We start from the raw sequence: 17,819 nt of genomic DNA, 5'->3' as shown, positions 1-17,819 counted from the left end.
TGCTTCCTTTCTGCATTATATTTCTCCGTGCCCAATGTACCCCAAGAGAGGTGCCAACCTATGGTTATGGAGAATTCATGGAAAGGAATGGATGGGCAGAAATCCAGTGACATGTTTACATCAGAACAAAATTGCATGTAAGCTGGGGAGTGGGACTGGTTATGGTGATGGTGCAATCTGCTGCCACAGCTCTGGGCAAAGACATTTCTTGAGTATCTATAGTACTACCATGATACCTTCCTCTCCTCTTCCTCTTACATTCAACACTGAGAGCACACAGCAGGCAGTGGGAGATTTCTACCAGCTTCAGAGAGTTTCCAGTCTTTGCTTCTGCCCTGTTATTGCCACCTGCTCCTCGTTCTTGGAGCTTTGCACCCCCAAAGCCCTGGGTGAGTCACCACACCCTGGGGACAGATCACTGCTTGGGGACGGGAACACATTTTCAGTAGATGAATATGAGTACTTAAATTAAAAGGCAGGGGAATATAAATAAATTATGAGAACACCATTGCCTGGTACCTTTATTTTATCACGGAATGAACTTGATATGGGCCAACACAACAGGGAGGTATGTGTAAGGGTGAGAAGAGCTGGTTCTGTCAAATCCTAACACCTGCTGCAGAGCAGACGGGTGGGCAAACGCTTTGAATACATTCAGGATGGAAATTAGGTGCTTTCTGACCTTCGGAGAGGTGAAGCTCCAAGGTAATATCCCAGAAGGTGAGGTGAGGACAGGACACCAATGCTCACCTTGAAGGCCTTATGGCAGGATGTGTGAAATGATGGTTTCTAGTAGGAGAGCAACAGACGCAATGACCCAGCCCTTTCTTCCCAGCATTTGAGTTCATGTAGGGTTTGGGATAGCTCTAGAGTCAACCTGGAACAGAATCAGTCCCTGGATGATAGGAACTATAAAGTATTGCCACAATGATGACACATTCTCAGCTGTTTTTTCCTTATGTGTCTCCCCATGCCCTGCATCTGGGCTGGGGGATGATAATTTTCACCCCAGCCTCGTTGCACCTCCCTGTTCCAGAGGCCCATGCTCACCAGCTGGAGACTGCCACCTCTATGCCACGCTAACCACAGGCAGCACAGCTCCTGTTCACCCTGCTGGCACCTCACCTCGCTTGGCCAGCTCCGCCTGACACGGATTAAGCAGCTCTCATGTGATCCCTGCAGCCGGCAGGGCTGGTACGGGCATAGACAGGGAAGCAACAGCAGGCTGCCGGAGGGCAGAAGCCTTCAGCTGGCACATATGTTTATATATTTATTTATTTATTTATTTTTCAGCATGCCTCTTGCTCTTCCTTTGGCCTTGTGAGAGCACGTCGCATCATTTGGCCTTGGCCTTGCTGTGTTTGAGCTCAGAGCAGTGCCACCACCTCACGTGGGTGTGCAGGGCTGTCGCAAAGGTGATTACACTGATTGACACAGGCCGAGCTTATTCAGCCTGTAACGCTGGATAATTTGCAGAGTGAGACCACCACGCAGGCTGCGGAGCTAAACAATGCAGGCACTGAGCAGATATTACACGTGTTTGTGGAAAGAGGATTGTGGGGTTTCCTCCTGCAATGAGAGACACTCAAGACTTTGCCGATCTCCCATGCCAGGGCTGGGGGGAATGCTTGGCAGCCAGCTGACACCCCACCACCAGCCTCCTGACTGTGCCCTGAAGGGGCTCTGACCCAAAGGAGGGTTTGTGGGTGCTCACAGGGCCTGCACCCTGACTTCTGATCACCGGAGCTGCCTCACCGGGGGTGGCCACAGCAACCTGTGCGACCATGGGTGGCTTCTCTGGGTAGTCGGGCAGCCACTGGGTGGAGATGCCTCTGTCTCCTCATGGCACATGGAGTTGGCACCATGTAGCACACAGGCGAGTCTGGGGAGCTGGGAATCGCAGCTTCGTTTGGAGGTAATGTGGAACAGCAGCTCTGCGTGCGTTTTGCAGAAGAAGGACTGGAGTCCTAGGGAGAAAGGAATGAAAACTCAATTTTGGGGGCTGTTTGATACATATTTCTCTTCCTCTCTGGCATCCAGAAGCTGTGAAGCAGCCATCAGGGCCCCGATAAGGGCAATATCCACATGGAGGCACAGGGCCAGCTCTGTGCCACTGTTTCTGCCAGCCCCCAAAATGGGAACACTCTTGGTGAAATAATGTGCGAGGCTGCTCCAGCACTCAAGCCCTTTCTGATGGAAGGATCTCTCATTTCCATCAGGACCCCCAGATTTTGGTCTTTATCCCAGGTTCACTGACCTTGGGAGGTCACTTATTTGGGACCCGGGCTGCAGCCAGGTGGGAGAGAGTGGCCCAAATCCACCTTCATGTCACCTCCTCTGTCCCACTGGGGCACAGCAGCTCCCTGGAGGTAGGTCGGGTCCCCCCGCTCAGGACAGCTCTCCCAGCTCTCACCATGAGCATGCAAAGTTGTTTTTTTCCAATCCATCTTTCTGTGCCTGGCTCAAACTGCTAGACCACAGAGTCACTTTGGACAAAGCCTCATTTTGTACCCTCATTTTGTACCTTTTGCATTTGCAATGACTGGGCTGTTCCTGCAGATGAGCTTTTTATTGCACCATTCAAAGAGCTGTCGGGGAGTCAGGACCATACTCACTGATTAATTGAAATGGCTTTCGCTATTCACATTTTCAGAATTACATTGAACATCTCACCTGAGCTGGGTATGGATGTGTGCTGTGCAGGTGAGCTTGGTGTGGCACAAATAGCTTCTAGCCCAGGCACTGCATCTGATGGGTACCGTTGGGGTGTGCGTGCAGTGGGGAGAACATGCAGCAGCTCCTGCTTCTCCCAAAGTTGCTCCTGGATGGAGCAAAATTTGTGTAGAAAAAAAATAAAAATCACCTAGCATTGAAGGTTCCAGTTCCAGCCCTGAACGGAGGAGGATGCCTTTCATTTCATAGAACTGCAGAATCATCAGGGTTGGAAAAGCCCTCCAAGACCATCTGCTCCAACCATCCCCCTACCACCAATGTCACCCACTGAACCAGGTCCCCAAGCACCACATCCAACCTCTCCTTGAACACCCCCAGGGACAGGGACTCCACCACCTCCCTGGGCAACCCGTCCCAGTGCCTGACTGCTCTTTCTGAGCAGAAATGTCTCCTCATTTCCAGCCTGAGCCTCCCCTGGTACAACTTGAGGCCATTCCCTGTAGTCCTATCACTAGCTACCTGTGAGAAGAGGCCGACCCCCAGCTCCCCACACCTTCCTTTCAGGCAGTTGCAGAGAGCAATGAGGTCTGCCCTGAGCCCCCTCTTCCCCAGACTAAACACCCCCAGCTCCCTCAGCCGCTCCTCACAGGACATGTGTTCCAGATTTTTTTTTTACTTCTTACATTTTTACTTGCTGAAAGTAATCAAATACATCAATAAAAGGGAAAATAGCGCTTGTTTTGCCCGCATTGTGGAGATTCGCTCTGCTTTTCCTGCTCCACCAGCATCCGCATTTTCGATTATTATCCCCCCCCCCCCCCAACCCAACACACACTCTGCCAACCACCACCCTTAGCCCGAACGGGGGCTGCCTACCCCCCTCCTTTCATTCTGGGGAAGGTGTGCGGGACCCTCCGACCCTTCACCCCTCCATCCATCCCCGGGCACTTCGCGAACCCAAAAAGAGGGGGGAGTGTGGGGGGGGGCGGTGACGTCACGAGCCTCTCGCCAGCACAACGTTCCATTGAGGCGAGCGCGTGCTCCGCCGAGCACATGGGCGCTCCGCGCTGCTTTGCCTTTTTTATTTTCCTTTGCAGCGCTCTGTGGCTTATTTTTATTTCTTTTATTTATTTATTTATTTATTTTGCTCCCGGCCCTCCGGACCCCTTTCTCAGAGAGAGGTTGTTGTTTTTGTTTTTGTTTTTTTTTTGGGGGGGGGGTGGGGGGGAAAGGGCGCGGTGAGTACCGGGGCTTGCAGTTAACGGCGGTGGGGTGAGGGGAGGTTGTTTGCATGTGTGCTCTTTACTTCTTTTATTATCATTGTTATTATTGTTATTTTCCCCTTGCTTTAATCATTTCTCCCTCCCCCCCCCACTCCCCCTCCCCCCCGCTGTGGGGCTCGCAGGTCGCGGTGGAGTTTTGCAGCGTTGGCGCGGATGGAGGTGGGGAGAGGGTTCGTGTGTGTGCGTGGTTGTTGTTTTTGTTTTTTCCTTTTATTTTCTTATTTTTTTGAAGTCTTTTTAAAGCGTTGGGGGCGACGGTGGGCTAAAAATAGAGCGTGCGGAGCCAAATCCCTGCGGATGGGGAGGCGAAGGGGTCGGGATGCCTCCCATCGCGGCCATAAAGGTCGGTGGCGGTCGGGGTGCGGGAGGTTGGGGAATGCCCCGGCGGCGTCTCCCCCCCTTCCCCCTGGCCCCCATATCCCGGCCCTACAGCCGGGGGGTGCTCCCCGAGGCCCTGCCAAGCCGTTTCGGAGCGGGGCAGCTCGGGGTGGGCAGGGGGGGTCCGGGGGTGCCGGCTGCGGGGGGCGTTGGTGCTGTGCGATGCGCGCAGCCGGGGGGGTGCGGGGGGCTGCGGGTCCCGGCCCGAGCCCTCCTGATGCCAGCTGGGTGCCACCGAGGCCTTAGGAGGAGGATGCAAGAAGGGCTTAGGCCTCCTTTTCCTTAAAAAAAAAAAAAAAAAAAAAAAGCCTGTTTTCGGTTTGTTTGTTTATTTGGTTTTGGAAGCCCGGGTTAATTTGGAGAGGCCACATCTCCTGGTTATGGATAAGCGGTGGTAAAATGTTTTCGTCGACGAGGCACTTCAGGACTCGAGTCTTAAACTAGCGAACTGTCGGTTAGTGCATCTTAAAATACCCTGCGGAGAAATGCCAGCAGAACTGATAATCCTGCCTGAAAGATGCTGGAGGCCTGCGCAGAAATCTCTTTTAATCACATTTGTGTTGACAAGTTTAGGCATGTTGGCCTGTCCACGTATCTGGTCAGAGGCAGGGCGGTGCGAACCCCGTGCTAGTTCCTTTTTGCTAATGTGTTTGTTCCAAAATAGGCATTATTTGAGGCATTGATTTGGAACGAAACATGCGCCTGATGAGCTTGTCTGGAGGTATGTTAGACCGTATTAGCCAGTGTGTTGTGGATGTGTTATGGCTGTACAGAATGAGATTGTTTGTTTCTTCATCAAGCAGAAATAGGCTTGTCAATATCAGTTTGTGCCACTGGTTTGGATTGTCATAACAGCACTAGTACCTATTGCTGTAAAATACGAGTATTTTTTAAAAAAATCTAGCTCAGAAGTGTTGACATCTCTGTTAGAAATGATGTTGCAGTGCAATATTCGGTAACGTCTTACAAACACCATTTCCTTTCCACTGTGATTTTAAAAATTATATAATAAGCATGTGTATTTTCCTAGCACGTGGACCAGTCGGATGCTCTTTTGTGCTAGGTGCTGTGTGTCTCTGATAAGTGCCAGTTCACACCCCAGGGACTTTGGAGTGTTTTTATGCATACTTTGCATTGTTTTGGAAACAAACCTCTAACTTCTGTTGTTTGTTTTTTTCTTTTTTCCCTTTCTCTCCCTTCTAACAGCATTAAGTCATAAGCTTACCCCTAGGTTAGCAGTGCAATAATTCTGATAGATACGACTGTGCCTTTGTGTATTTTAAGTTATATGAAGGTAGTTAGCTGTGCAGGTGCAATTTGCCAGCCACTGGGAATGCCTCTGTGCTTGTTAGGTGTGACATAGGCCGTGCATCTTTACCTCCAGCATCCCTGCACGGGCACAGCGAGAGCAGCGCAAGCTCCCTGCCTCCACAGGGCTGAAACGATTTTGCATCCCCTGCTTGGTCTGGGTGCTGATGGCCATGCAGCGTGGGAGCAGCTCAGCAATAGTGAAAATAAGGGAAGGCTCAGACCTGCCTCTGGTGAACGGCCCATCTGTTGCAAAAATGGATTATGTATATGAAGTGGTTCTTAAAATGGAAGATCGGTGCCCTGCGTGAACTTGCGTGCGTGGAATATAACTTTTGTGGGAGCCAACTGCTTTCTGAAACGGATGGAGTTGTGTCTGCCGATGGCACAGCCCATTTGTGCGGTTGTGTTCGTCTCTCCCCGTGACCCTGCCGAACCAAAGCAAAGATTTCGGTTTAATTATCTGCTAAACTTTGAGCTTGTGCTTAATTCTTTGCAGGATCTGAACCATATCTTCCTGTTTTTAATCAGAATGCTTTGCAAAGAGTGCTTACAGTTCCCAGCTGTGTGTATTTCACCGACTTTTACACCAAGAATTGCTGGTAGGGGAAGCTGCCCATAGTGCTGAGGTTGTGGAGCAAGGGTAGGGAAAATTCGTATTTCTATGAATTTTTAATCTATTGGAATCTTGTGTTTTTTGTTACTTTTCAGATGAAGATGTTCAGTGGGTTACTACAGTATCGCTTTTTCTGTAATTATCTGGTGCAGCCATACTAGGAATTGCAAGGTAGGGCTTACATGAGTTATATCTCCATAAAAAAATGTCAGATATATTTATCTGTAGGTGTGTGCATGCACACAAACAGATATATCTCCCCCGTTGGTCTGCGCAGGCACTGACAGGCCATGGCAAGGGGAAATGCTGGGCTTGTGACCTGGAAGGTGTTTCTGGGCTTTGCAGGAGCTCTGGGGCTCATCCTTTGCTCCTGGCATGTGGATTTAGAGCAGGCTCGTGCCAGCACCTGTGGTGTGGTGCACTGCAGCTTGGAGTGGTGCCAGAGATTTGGGGACGCGTTCACGGAGGCTGCTGTCGCTGGTGCAAGTGGCTGCTGCTTCGGGGCGGATGTCACGTCCAGCGGGTCGGTCCCCAGAGCGACAGAGGAGGACAAAGCGGTTTGTGTTTGCACCAGTTAGAAAATATGAGGGGGGGGGGTCTCTCTGAACCTTGGGGGAGCCACCGAGCTGGTCTCCGTGCTTCTGCTGGAGGTGGGGGGCTTGCTGCCCCGACCCTCTGCTGCTGGCCCTGGTGTAGGGTGGCCACGTGGTGTAAGGTCCTGCTTGGCAAGCCGAGAAGGGTGCAGGGCTGCAAACAGAAATAGCACAGAGGAAGATGCGTACCTGCTCAGGAAGCTTTTGACTGTTTGCAGCAAGGTGATACAGATCTTGCTTTGAAGCACGGGAGGATGCATTATTTTCTGTCTCCTTGCTGGCTGATGGCTTTAACACCAAACACCTGCTTACCTCCTGGCTAGATTTATGGAGAATGTGAGAGAGGGAATAAAGAAACAACCTGCCTCTTGGACCCATCACTGCTGTGTATGGGCCACGGTTCCCCTTGCCACAGCTGCCTCTAATCTGAGTCAGCCTGCCTTATGTAGCAAAGTGCGTGGGGTCCTTCAAGGCATGCAGCAGTCCATGTGCAGCTCCCTGAGGTTTATTTATACCTATATACATGCAGGTGCAGTGCCTGCCTGCCCTGTGCTTGCCGTGCTCCCGGTTTGGTGGAGGACAGCATTTCTCAGAGAGCTGCATTGTGCTAAAGCAGCCTTCCTGAGCGTTTCCTGAATTCTGGCTCTGGGAAGTGCCAGGGGACATTTGGGAGAGGATTGTGGCTGCCTGTCGCTGCACATGAGATGGATGACAAGCAGCGAGGTGCTTACCCGGTGCCTCAGCTCCGCCAAGCTGAAGGCAGCGCCTGCGAGGAATGCAGGGTAACATGAGCACGGGGACAGCCAGGTGTGCAGAGCATCCTCAGTTGTTTGCAAGCCAGACCTGTATGAATGAAATGCCTTTTAACTCATCCTGATGTGGTGCCGTATTCTTTAGATACAGGTGTGAGTATCAGTGTGGAGCAGGATCTTGGAAATCAGGGTCTGGCTGCATATCGCTTAGCATTTCCCAGCAGGTTTGTCCTGCCTGTGCTGAAGCCTCTGCTGTCGCATCTCCACAGCTATTGATGTCTCAGATCTGTCAGCAGATCCTGCAGTTGTACCCCCCATCACCTTGAAGGAAAAATGATCCGTGTGTGAATTGCTGCTGGTGGAAATACATGAGGCAGGGAAGGGCTGCGTAATGCAGCAGTGGGAGGTGTAGCTGGAACCAGTGGCTGGGGAGCCAGATGAGACAGTAGGCAACTGGAATCTGAAGTTATGGCACAGGTCTTTAATTGCAAGGCGATTAGCCACTGGAAGAAATGACCAAGAGAAGGGATGGGTTCTCTCTCTTGGTCGTTTCTGCCTTAAAACCTGAGTTGGAAAAGGCAGCAGAAGAAATTTTGTATGGAAATTATTGAATGGGTTCCTGCAAATTGGCTCCCGTGCTAGAAGAAGGGAGGTTTGGCCACAGCTTCCCCTGCATCAGGGTTGTGTGGGTGGTGGGAGCTGGTCTGTGCTGCCAGAGGATGGGTTGATCTGAGATGGGGTTTGCAGAGCAGCCTGGTGAGAAAGAGGAGCCCAAAGCCGTGGAAAGACTGTGCATTTGCACATAGGAGCGTCATTGCTACGAGGTGTTTTGGAAGACAGTGTTTTCTTTGAGAGTCATCTCTTTGAATGCCTTGGTCAGGAAAACCTGGTGCAACTGTCCTTCTGCCTAGAAACCCTTTATTATATTCCCAGTCAGAGCTGTGGTGGGGCTCTTGCTGTGCCAGGCATGGCCTGGTGGCCTCGTGGTGCTCCAGAACCTGCACGTGGCCAGGAGCTGCAGGACGTGGAGCGAGGGAATGGCATCGCCAGGGCCCTCACCTGAAATCTGGGGCCTTGTCTAGGTGCTGGCCGAGCCCCAGTCCTGCGAAGGAGTACAGAGGAGCCCCCAAAAGCTCTCCTCTGTTTTGGGAGCAGAGGTCTCTACCTCAAGAGCAGTGCCCAGAGCTGTAGGCTGCTTCCTTAGGGCTTGGTGGAGAGCAGAGGTGGGTGGATGAGGCAAGACAACATCCCATTACACACTGTGTGGAGCAGTTTGTGGGGGTCCTTGATGTGATCTGGATTGTACTGGGAACCCCCAGGCTCTGAAGCAGGGCCACTGCAGGGATCCAGTCCCATTTCCAGCCCACCTAACCAACCACCATTATCTTTACTTTATTGAACCAGCGCAGTCCAGTCCACTTCTCCCTGTTTTTTTTTTTTTTTTTTCTGAAAACCTTTTCCCTGCTGCTTGGCTTCCCTGGATAACTGCTGGTTCCATGCCAGGGACACATTTTAGCATTACCGGTGAAGTTGAGCTGGTGAAGGGTATGTCATGCCAGTAACACCTTCAGTGTGGGTGGAGCATCACAGTTCTCTGTGGTGATAGAAGCCATCACATTTGTACTGTTATAAGCTCTTCAGCATTAGGATAGCTGGACTTCAAAGATTGCTTGCCTTGCTTTTTTCTTACAGTTAGAAGGACTGAAATTTTTGATCTTTTCACCGATTACAGAAGGTCAGCGTCCTATGTGGCCCTGTATAAATCTCAGCTGGGGTCGGGGGACAGTTGTCAGTAACTTAGAAAGAAGAAGAAAAATCCAACTTAACAGCACGTAAAAGAAAAAGCAACAACTAACAACTTATGATCGACTCAACACTTAGAATTTTGAGCCATAGGTTTGATCATACTGTAAAGCACCTCTTCTTGAAAGCTGAGCAAAATCTGTGCCAAAATAACTTGCATTGTATTGCCTTGTGCAGTGCCCTGCCCAGGCAGGGGTGAGCCCTGTGGGACAGGACTGGGTGTGCAGCTGGAAAGGACTTGCCAGCTGTGCAAGGAGAGTGTGGCTCAAGAATTTGGAGCCTTACTGCCTACATAGGGACTGCTCCCTTTGTGTGCCTGCAGGTCATCAGCACGTAGACCCCTTGGGGTGTGCTGCTGGTTTACTGGGGTGTTTGGACATGAGAGAGTAAGGATGTGAATGAGTGCTGCAAGGTAAAGAATGAAACACAGGTATCAGGACTGTGAAAGCTGCTTAGGGAAGGTGGCTTTTCCTGGACAGCTTTCTGCCAGGTGCTGTATCCTTGCAGCTTGGTGTTCGATCCTCTATCACTGTCCTCTGGCAACCATTGAGCTGCTGTTGTAGAAACGTGCTGCTCTGTGCTGGTTGACGTGGTGGAAACTGCAGCTGTGGGCTTGTGCCTGGCCTGTGTCAGAGCATGTGGGAAGTGGAGCAGCAGCCAAAGCCCAGGCTGCCCTCAGCTTTGTATTTTGTCTTTTCCACATGGAAACATTTCTAGCTTGGGTCCCTCTTTGCTAATGTTAGAGTTTGGTAGTGATACAAGTAAATACATTTTTAATATTAACTGTGGTAGAGACATGATGTTTATGAATGTATCCCTGCTGCATTCCCTAGACGTGATAGAGACCCTAACATTTATGATACATCAATGTAGCCCTGCTATAGCAGACCCTAGATGTGATAGACCAAAACTCCTTTGTTTCAGTTGATTTTATAAACAGGTAGTCACACGTATCAATGAAGTGATCTGTAATATGTCACACAGAGCAAACAGCTAATATACGTCCTTTTGGAAATATTTAGTAACATTTCAAGCCTCATTTAAATAGTAACAGCTTGTTTATTTTTTGTCTCCTACATAAGGGTAGGAAGGTGTGAAATACACTTTCCCAGAAATGATCATGAGGGGAGCAAAGGCCAAGAGCTTGGTGCTGTGGCACAGGTGGCTTGAAATGCCACTCTGAGGCTTTCAGATGGTGATGTGTTTGCTTTCAGGTATCTCACAACTGGCTCTGGTTCTTGTATTAGCTTGCTTTTAGGTGTGTGGTGTGTAAAGCTTTAATTTTTTCTTAAACATTAAAAAGGCTGCCATTAACTGACATAATAAAACTAACAAAAAATACATGCTTGATTTTACAGAGGAAAATAACCAGTCTTGTTTACAAGATGGGAGGTTGGACTGGAGACCCGGGGGGGTTCTTCCTGCCAATTTTTCTCTGCTTCTGTGTTTACTGAGGGAAAAATGGAAAAGACAGGCTTCAGGTCTTGGTTTGTGGAATGAGGTGGAAGGAGGCCCAGCTTTCTGGAATACAAATGATTAGTAAATAAAAACAGTTAAGATTAGAAGGAAGAACATTAGAGAGAGAACTCTGTCTCCATGATGGGGTGAAGAGCCTGTACCAGGTCCTATACCTACACCTGCAGCCCCCCACAAGTACCTGGGCATGGGCACCAGCACCCCAGATGTGGTAGGATGGGTGAAGGCTAAGCTGCTACATGAAACGTGCAGCTTGGGTGAAGGTAGGGTTGATACCTTGGACCAGTGCAATCACAACAACGTGAGTCAGATCAGGAATTTGATGTGTACGTAAAGGTGCTAAAGTAAATCATACTTGCACTTGTGTGGTGTCTTCCAAACTGCTGCTTAGTGCGACTGAAGGAAACTCCCCAAGCACCTCGGTGAGAGGAGGAGATGCTGCTGCTATTTACCATCCAGGAAGCTGAAGGAGTGAGAAGTTAGTTTTGAAATGTTTTCTATATCTTAGTTGGCATTAAGACCCACCAGAGCTGGTTGTCACTGGCAGCTTGGATAGACGGTGGGGTTCCCCGTGCTTGGCTGTGGGCAGGGTGTGAGGGCTCTGCCCTCAGCAGCCATTTCTTCTCCTTCCTCTTCCGCTCTTCACCTTTGAATGCATCGGGGCAGTCACTGCATTTGTATTTTTGTTCACAGTGGAGGACGGCAGGGCCCTGATGTCACCTTGACCCTCAGAGCTTCACTGAAATAGTCAAGGTCCTGTGCTTGTGCTTGGCATGGTCAGAGATGGCAGTGGTGACTTTGATAGGCTGTCTTTGAGGGGAAGGTCTGGTGACTGCAACTGACACTACTGGGCAGGAAAAATCTTGAAAACTTTTCACCAATTAGCTCTGTGAGGTCATGCAAGTGTTGAAGGACTGGAAATAAAATCTCCCTTAGCTCCTAGCTTAGTGCAGAAGGAAAATGTGAGTACCAGCTTTTCATCACCCATACCACAGTCTACTCCCATTCTTCCTACGGAGGTAGGAGCAGGAGGAAAAGGGGAAGGGAAGGGAGGTTTGCAATAATTTTATAATTTTAAAGTTAAGTGCATTTAGTACATTTAGTGCATTTAGTACTTAGAATCATAGCATGGTTTGTGTTGGGAGGGGCCTTTAAAGATCATACAACCCCCCTGTGATGGGCAGGGACATCTTTCACTAGGTAGGATGCTCAAAGCCCCATCCCCAGCTTCTGTGGACAACCTGTTCCAGCATCTTATCACCTTCATTATCAGAAATTACTTCCTTAAGTAACTGCTAACAGCACCTCACAGAGCAAGCATTATAGAAGGGGACAGTAAGACAGAAGGATTAAAAAACCTGCCGTCACTTGTGCTGATCCATCATGACTGGGAGAGCTTATAGTTGGTCTTGGTAATGTAATACAGGAGTGCTAATATTCACAGTAACCAACAGCGGTATCTTGTCCTGCTTAGAACATAGGGATGCTGAGCATTTAAAATGTTGTTGTCTCTACTGTGGCAGCAGAAATAGCCTAAGATACCAACAGGGACAGAGTTGGTGTGTGGGATCTGGCTCCCAGGCCTGGACCCTCTCTGTTATGCCATGCACTCTTGAAAGTCGTGAAGTCTAGACTAAATCTATTTTAGGTCTCCTTGAGGCATGGCAAAGCCTGTAGACCCATGAAATACTGCTTATAACATCAATATTCCTTTGGAATATATGAAAGCATTTCAATGCCTATTAGAAGTTGGCAAACAGTAAGGTTGAGCTCATGCAGCTGTGGTTTCATTGGAGGCTTGGCAGGCAGAGGAGGTCTGCCCAGGGAGGTTCCCAAACTCCCTCCACCATGGCAGGCCACAGTGGGTCTAGAAGAAGGATCTTGTAATCATGTTCAAGTCCTTTTGGGGTGGCTGGTACCCAGGGAGAAACAATGGTACTGCCTTCTCCCACCAGTTTCCATGCTTGGGGCACTCAACGGTGACGATAAGCCTTAGCTCTGTTTACCCTTTTGCATCTCGCTGCTGCCAGAGAGACGAATTGTTAGACACTGTTGGCTCAGGGGTGAAGAGCAAGTCTCTGAAGCTGAGCTCCAGCAGTGCAGAAAAGCTGACAGGCATGAGGAAGGGGTTGAAGAATCTGCTGCCTTCCTGGTGGCTCCATACCACATCCATAGCTGGTCACTTGAGTTGGTAGGTTAGGAGTGCTCTTGAACTCTTTCTGATGATAAACTCTCCTGTAACAGTGCCCATCTTTCCATCATCTCTGGCTCATTGAGAGGATAAATGCCATTTTCCCAGGCAGAGTCCTGCTCTTGGTTATGCTGACATTCAATGCATCTTGTCTTGACAGCAGCAATGAAAGACCTGAGCCGGGAGCCTGCAAGCAAGGGAAACTCCATCCAGACCAGAAAGCTGCAGCCCATCTCTGCAGCGTGGGCAGCTTACGATGCATTTCTATGCAGGCTTCTGTTGGAAATACAGATAAAGCAGAGGTCTTCTGTTCTCTTTTCAAGGTGCTCCCTCTGTCACCTCAGGTAGCGGAAGGACTGCTTAAATCTTTGTGCCAGAGACTAGAGGAGTTTTCTGCAAGGAAATGGAGCTCTGCTCTCTGAGGGTCCAGGTTCACATGGAGGGACTGGGCATCCCAGGGTGATAAGGACCACCACAAAACTCATCATATTCTGCTCCAAGTGCAAGGTATGTTGTCCTTGACAGTCCTTTTTCTAAATATACAGCAACGTTTCACATAATGATTAAAGATAGTTAGGGAACACACAAGCAAAACCAGGCCCTGCTGGGTTGGAAGAAAGAGGAGAAACAACATGTATCAGATGTGAGTTCATTACTTAGTACATTAGCTGAAAGGTAATGTTGTGATGACTTCAGTCTTTAATCTGAGCATTGAGGAAAACATATTTGACTGGAATTCCCATTACTTGCAGTGATTTGTGCTTTTTCAGAATATATATATATAAAAGAGGAAGTAATGAGATTGAGGTAAGTGCCCAGACATCCTTAACCCTGTCCTGCCTTTCCGCTCTTCACCCTCTCCAAACTAGCGTTAATTACCAGGAATTTTCTGCACAGACAAGATTGATTTGTAACACCCTATCATGTTAATGTGGTCAAAACAAACCATTTTATCTAGCTGACATTTTAAATGTTAAATTACTATACTTAATTACATCACCTCCTTTACCACCCTGTGGATGGACTCACAGAAGTTAATTCGTGTATGACTTTTGGTCCCCATCTGTTTTGAATGTCCTAAAATGTGATATTTAAACAAACCAGCATGCAGAAAAGGAATTGTAAAGTCGGGATCATGGTGGACATTGTGGCCACATTAGCTGGGGTTGTTTGCTGGGTGGTTTGATGGATGTGGTGATTTTGATATGGGTTACTACTTACTGCTGGTTAAGTAATGGGGGTTCTTTGTACCATTTCCATTAGTGGTTTAAGTGGGAATTTGGAGAAGAGGGAATGGGTGGGTCTTTGCTTGTGCTCTGTTGTGGTTCACCCCTTCCCAGATGCCTTTTTAAAGCAAGACTTTTGGATGTGCCCATCCAGGATTGCCATGTATGCTGAGGGGATGGTATCTCCTTTTGCATATCTCTTATTCCACTCCTCTTAGTCTGCCTTATTTGCTTTTACTTTCCATATATTTTTTTGCCTTGGTCATTGGGTCTGTGGGACAGAGACTGGCCTTTCTATTCTATTTTTATATGATGTCAAGCACAGAAAGACACATCAGGTATCTCAAGCTCTCGGTGGTGCTATATGTAATGCCAATATTAGCACTGATAGCCCTCCGTGGCTCTCTGTGCATGCCTGATGTGGCAGCTGTAAACATGCTGCCCTGCTGTGAGCTTTCTTACATGGCTTCTGTGTTGCTTTTGCTGTAAAAAAAACACCTCTCTGTGGAAGCTGTCTGTGCTGACCTGTCTGTCAGAGGCCTGTGGTAAAGCATTAACTTCTATTCAGGGCAACATAGGTAAAGCACAACACAATTCTGCTTGGGTGTGTATGTATATATCTGTATCTATATCTAAGTATGTTTTAGGAATGTTTATATAGGCAAACACTTGTGAAATCATTGTTGCTTTAACTTTCTAGTTGCTTCCTCCTCTTAGTTTCCATCCACTTCTCTTTTTCTGTTCCACTTCATGTTAGAATTTTATGCCTGTGGTGTTTTTCATATGAGTATTTCCCTTTTTTCTTACCTTCTTTCCTCTTTCTTTCCTATTCTGGCTATTCATTGCTTACCTTTTACCCTGCATGTTTCTGCCTCCTTCTGCTCCAAGGTGTTTTATAATTCCTCTTTATAATTTCTCTTCTGTGCGGCTGGTACGTTCTCAGAGACAGATCGGCCAAGCATCCTGGTAGCATCTCTGCATGCCCCTGAGAGCCAGCTGCTGCCTGAGGAGTTAAAAAAAAGGAATAGCTGCTCCCATTTCTCTTCTCTGTAAATGAGTGTCAACCTGTCCATTTTTGCTTCTCTTACTGACTTCAGGTTGCAGCTTCTAAGTGAGTATAATGCACCTCAGACCTGATGGTAAGAACTGAAGGGTATAAGTGGGGTTAATGGCCATAGTGCTACTTCCCTACACTGCTGGTGATTGCAGGCTGTGCTCAGAGCTCTGGGCCTGCATTCCAGCAATTAGCTCCCTTATCTGTCTGCTGCTAATTTTAATGGCATTCCGCCTTGCTGCAAGCCTGGGGCTTTCCACCCTGGTTTTGAATCCGTTTCCCCCCCTCCTGAAGGATTTGGCCCCGGTTTGGGCTCAGCCACTTGGTCCGGTGCTATGCAGGAACAGAGGGCTCCTGGGGGTGCCAGCGGCTGAGCAGGCTGGCTTGTGTGTGATGGTAACAGTTCGATCTGTCTGATCAGACCATGTCCCTGCAAGAAAATGCTGTGTGGGGACAGCACATGGCAGTGCCGGCCCCGCAGCATGGGCAGCAGAGGGAATTTTAAACAGAGCCGAGGCACCGTCCTGTACAACACTTGCAATTTCCATGAAAGCAGTGAGAGCTGTAAAGCTCAGCGTCTTTTAGTTTGACTTGTCGGCTATAAAGTTGAGTATTTTGACTGCTTCTGATTATAGAAGCAGAGGGATCTGAGATTCGGAAATGCTTTGATGTTGGCAATTTGAAGAACATGCTCAATATCACTTTGTGGCAGGCGTTTTATTCTTGGCTGCGTTAGCCCCGTGGGCCCAGGGCAGTGAGCAAGTCGGTTGGATGGCTTTGCTTGCACAGCTGTTTTTTTCCAAAAAATCCCAGGACTCAGCACTGCATTTCCCGTGCTGGGAAGCCAGCACTTTCCAGGCTGCTGTTTGCGGCGTTGGCAATTGTGCCCGAGCATTTCTCCAACGGGTGGCAATTCCTGAACGTGCTCAGCCCGCACTCCTCGGAGGTCAGGTCGGGTGATCTCTCTAACAAGCGTGGTTTATGCAAGTGTGTCTGTGGAGGGGGCTTTCATCATTTGGGTGGCAGTCGCCTCTCGGGAAGATGTAACGCGATCACAAAAATTTTAAGGGGTATCAGCAGGGTGAATGCCCAGAAGCCAAGCTCCAGACCCAACAGTTCATGTTGCTGATAATATGTGAGACTTCTTAAACGAGATGTAAACACTGAGTGTTATGTTTCACTCAGGATGACTCTTCATTTTTTTTTCTGAATGTCTCTGCAGTGCAGACTCCTCTCCAAGCTGTGATGTGTCCTGTTTACCCACCTCTGCCCCCATTGGGCAAGGGGCTATTTCAGGACACATCCATAACTTGATCTTTCTGGTGACTCTTGCCCACAAGGACCAGCTAGTGCCAATTGTTAGGGTGAATTTCTATTTTCAAGACCCTGGGGCCTGATCCTGTTTCCCTTGCATGCCTGAATGAGATTTTTTTGCTCTGGTTTAGTTCAGAGTGGCAGCAGACTGTTTATCTAACGAAGAGTTTGGTGGTGCTGTCAGTCCCACATCCCCATGCAATAGCACGTGAACTTCTTTACCAGCTGCAGCCTTCAGTATGGGGCTGTTTGACATGGGAGGTGCAGAGAGACCTTGCCTTGAAACGGATAAGGAGCGAGTCATGTCTGAGGTAGCCTGGCAGGAGGAATTGTTTTTAAAAGCCCGATCTACTTAATGCAGAGCTGTCACCGTCCGGGGTTGTTCCAGGTTAGTGTTGATGGCAATGCTTGCACTCCTGCTCCTCCTACGTTTTGGGCTCAAATGCAACAGACCTGCAGTAGTGGGGCAGATGCTCCTGTTTTTCATACAGCATCCTGTTGCTGGCCCTGGCCAAAGCCAGATGTTTTAGAAGAAAGTGGGTGAAAGTGAAATAGATGGCTAGAAATTGGCCAGACCAGATCGTTTTCTACCACAACATTTCAAGCTCAGGCTGGCATGTGCCCAAGTCATGCGTGCTCACTGGAGAGATTGTTTATGAGTTGTAGGTGGCAGATTTCAGCTAGCTTACAGCATCTAGACAGATAAATCTTTTTTCCCCTCTCTCTCTCTTTTTTTTTTTTCTCCCCAGTATCTAAGTGTGTGGCCTTTGCTGCTTCAGTGTCTCTTTTAAGCAGCTACAAAGTTTTTCTAAATGAAATATGTTTCTAGGCTGAAGTTGAGAGATAAGTATGGCTCTGAGCTGGTGAATTGAAAGAAGGACATAGTAAGTGTTATGTTGCCTTGCCCAGTATTTTTTTTCCTTGTTTTTGTGGTAATTCTGTTCTGACTTAAAATGGAAAACCTCCTGAAAGACGTTATTTTTCCTGTTAAAAGAAATTACATGCTGGAATGCCATTCACTGGTTTATGCTGTGCTGCAGCCAGTGAAGGATTAGAGCCCCCCCACCCCTCTTTTTCAGCCGAGTGCTGTGTGTTTGGAAAGCAGACGCGTTTGCAGCTGAGCCAACTGTAATAATAATAATTCAGCTTGAG

At 48.6% G+C, this 17,819-nt stretch overlaps 2 long non-coding RNA genes across 9 annotated transcripts in view; one reads left to right on the top strand and one right to left on the bottom strand.

Annotated features, from left to right (window-relative positions):
* On the bottom strand, positions 1–3,661 carry LOC106016678 (uncharacterized). The gene is made up of 3 exons (XR_001189550.5): positions 3,550–3,661; positions 2,674–2,821; positions 1–1,967 (listed from the first exon to the last, which is right to left on the bottom strand). It is a non-coding gene; the product is annotated as an uncharacterized lncRNA (long non-coding RNA).
* A 33-nt stretch (positions 3,662–3,694) lies between these two features.
* Positions 3,695–17,819, top strand: part of LOC101801514 (uncharacterized) — a 96,159-nt gene continuing 82,034 nt past the window's right edge. For 3 of the 8 annotated variants that reach the window (XR_003495848.3, XR_003495845.3, XR_003495844.3), the window contains exons 1-2: positions 3,697–3,854; positions 13,397–13,580. This is a non-coding gene — a long non-coding RNA (uncharacterized lncRNA). Of the gene's footprint in view, positions 3,855–3,926; positions 4,116–13,396; positions 13,581–17,819 lie in introns of those variants that run through there. The other 5 variants (XR_005263347.2, XR_003495846.3, XR_005263344.2 and 2 more) reach the window with 4 other exon arrangements.

The sequence above is a fragment of the Anas platyrhynchos genome, chromosome 2 (assembly GCF_047663525.1).
Source record: "Anas platyrhynchos isolate ZD024472 breed Pekin duck chromosome 2, IASCAAS_PekinDuck_T2T, whole genome shotgun sequence".
Lineage (NCBI taxonomy): Eukaryota > Metazoa > Chordata > Aves > Anseriformes > Anatidae > Anas > Anas platyrhynchos.
The sequence above is the reverse complement of the archived record's forward strand: the minus strand, read 5'-3'. Positions and strand labels throughout refer to the sequence as shown.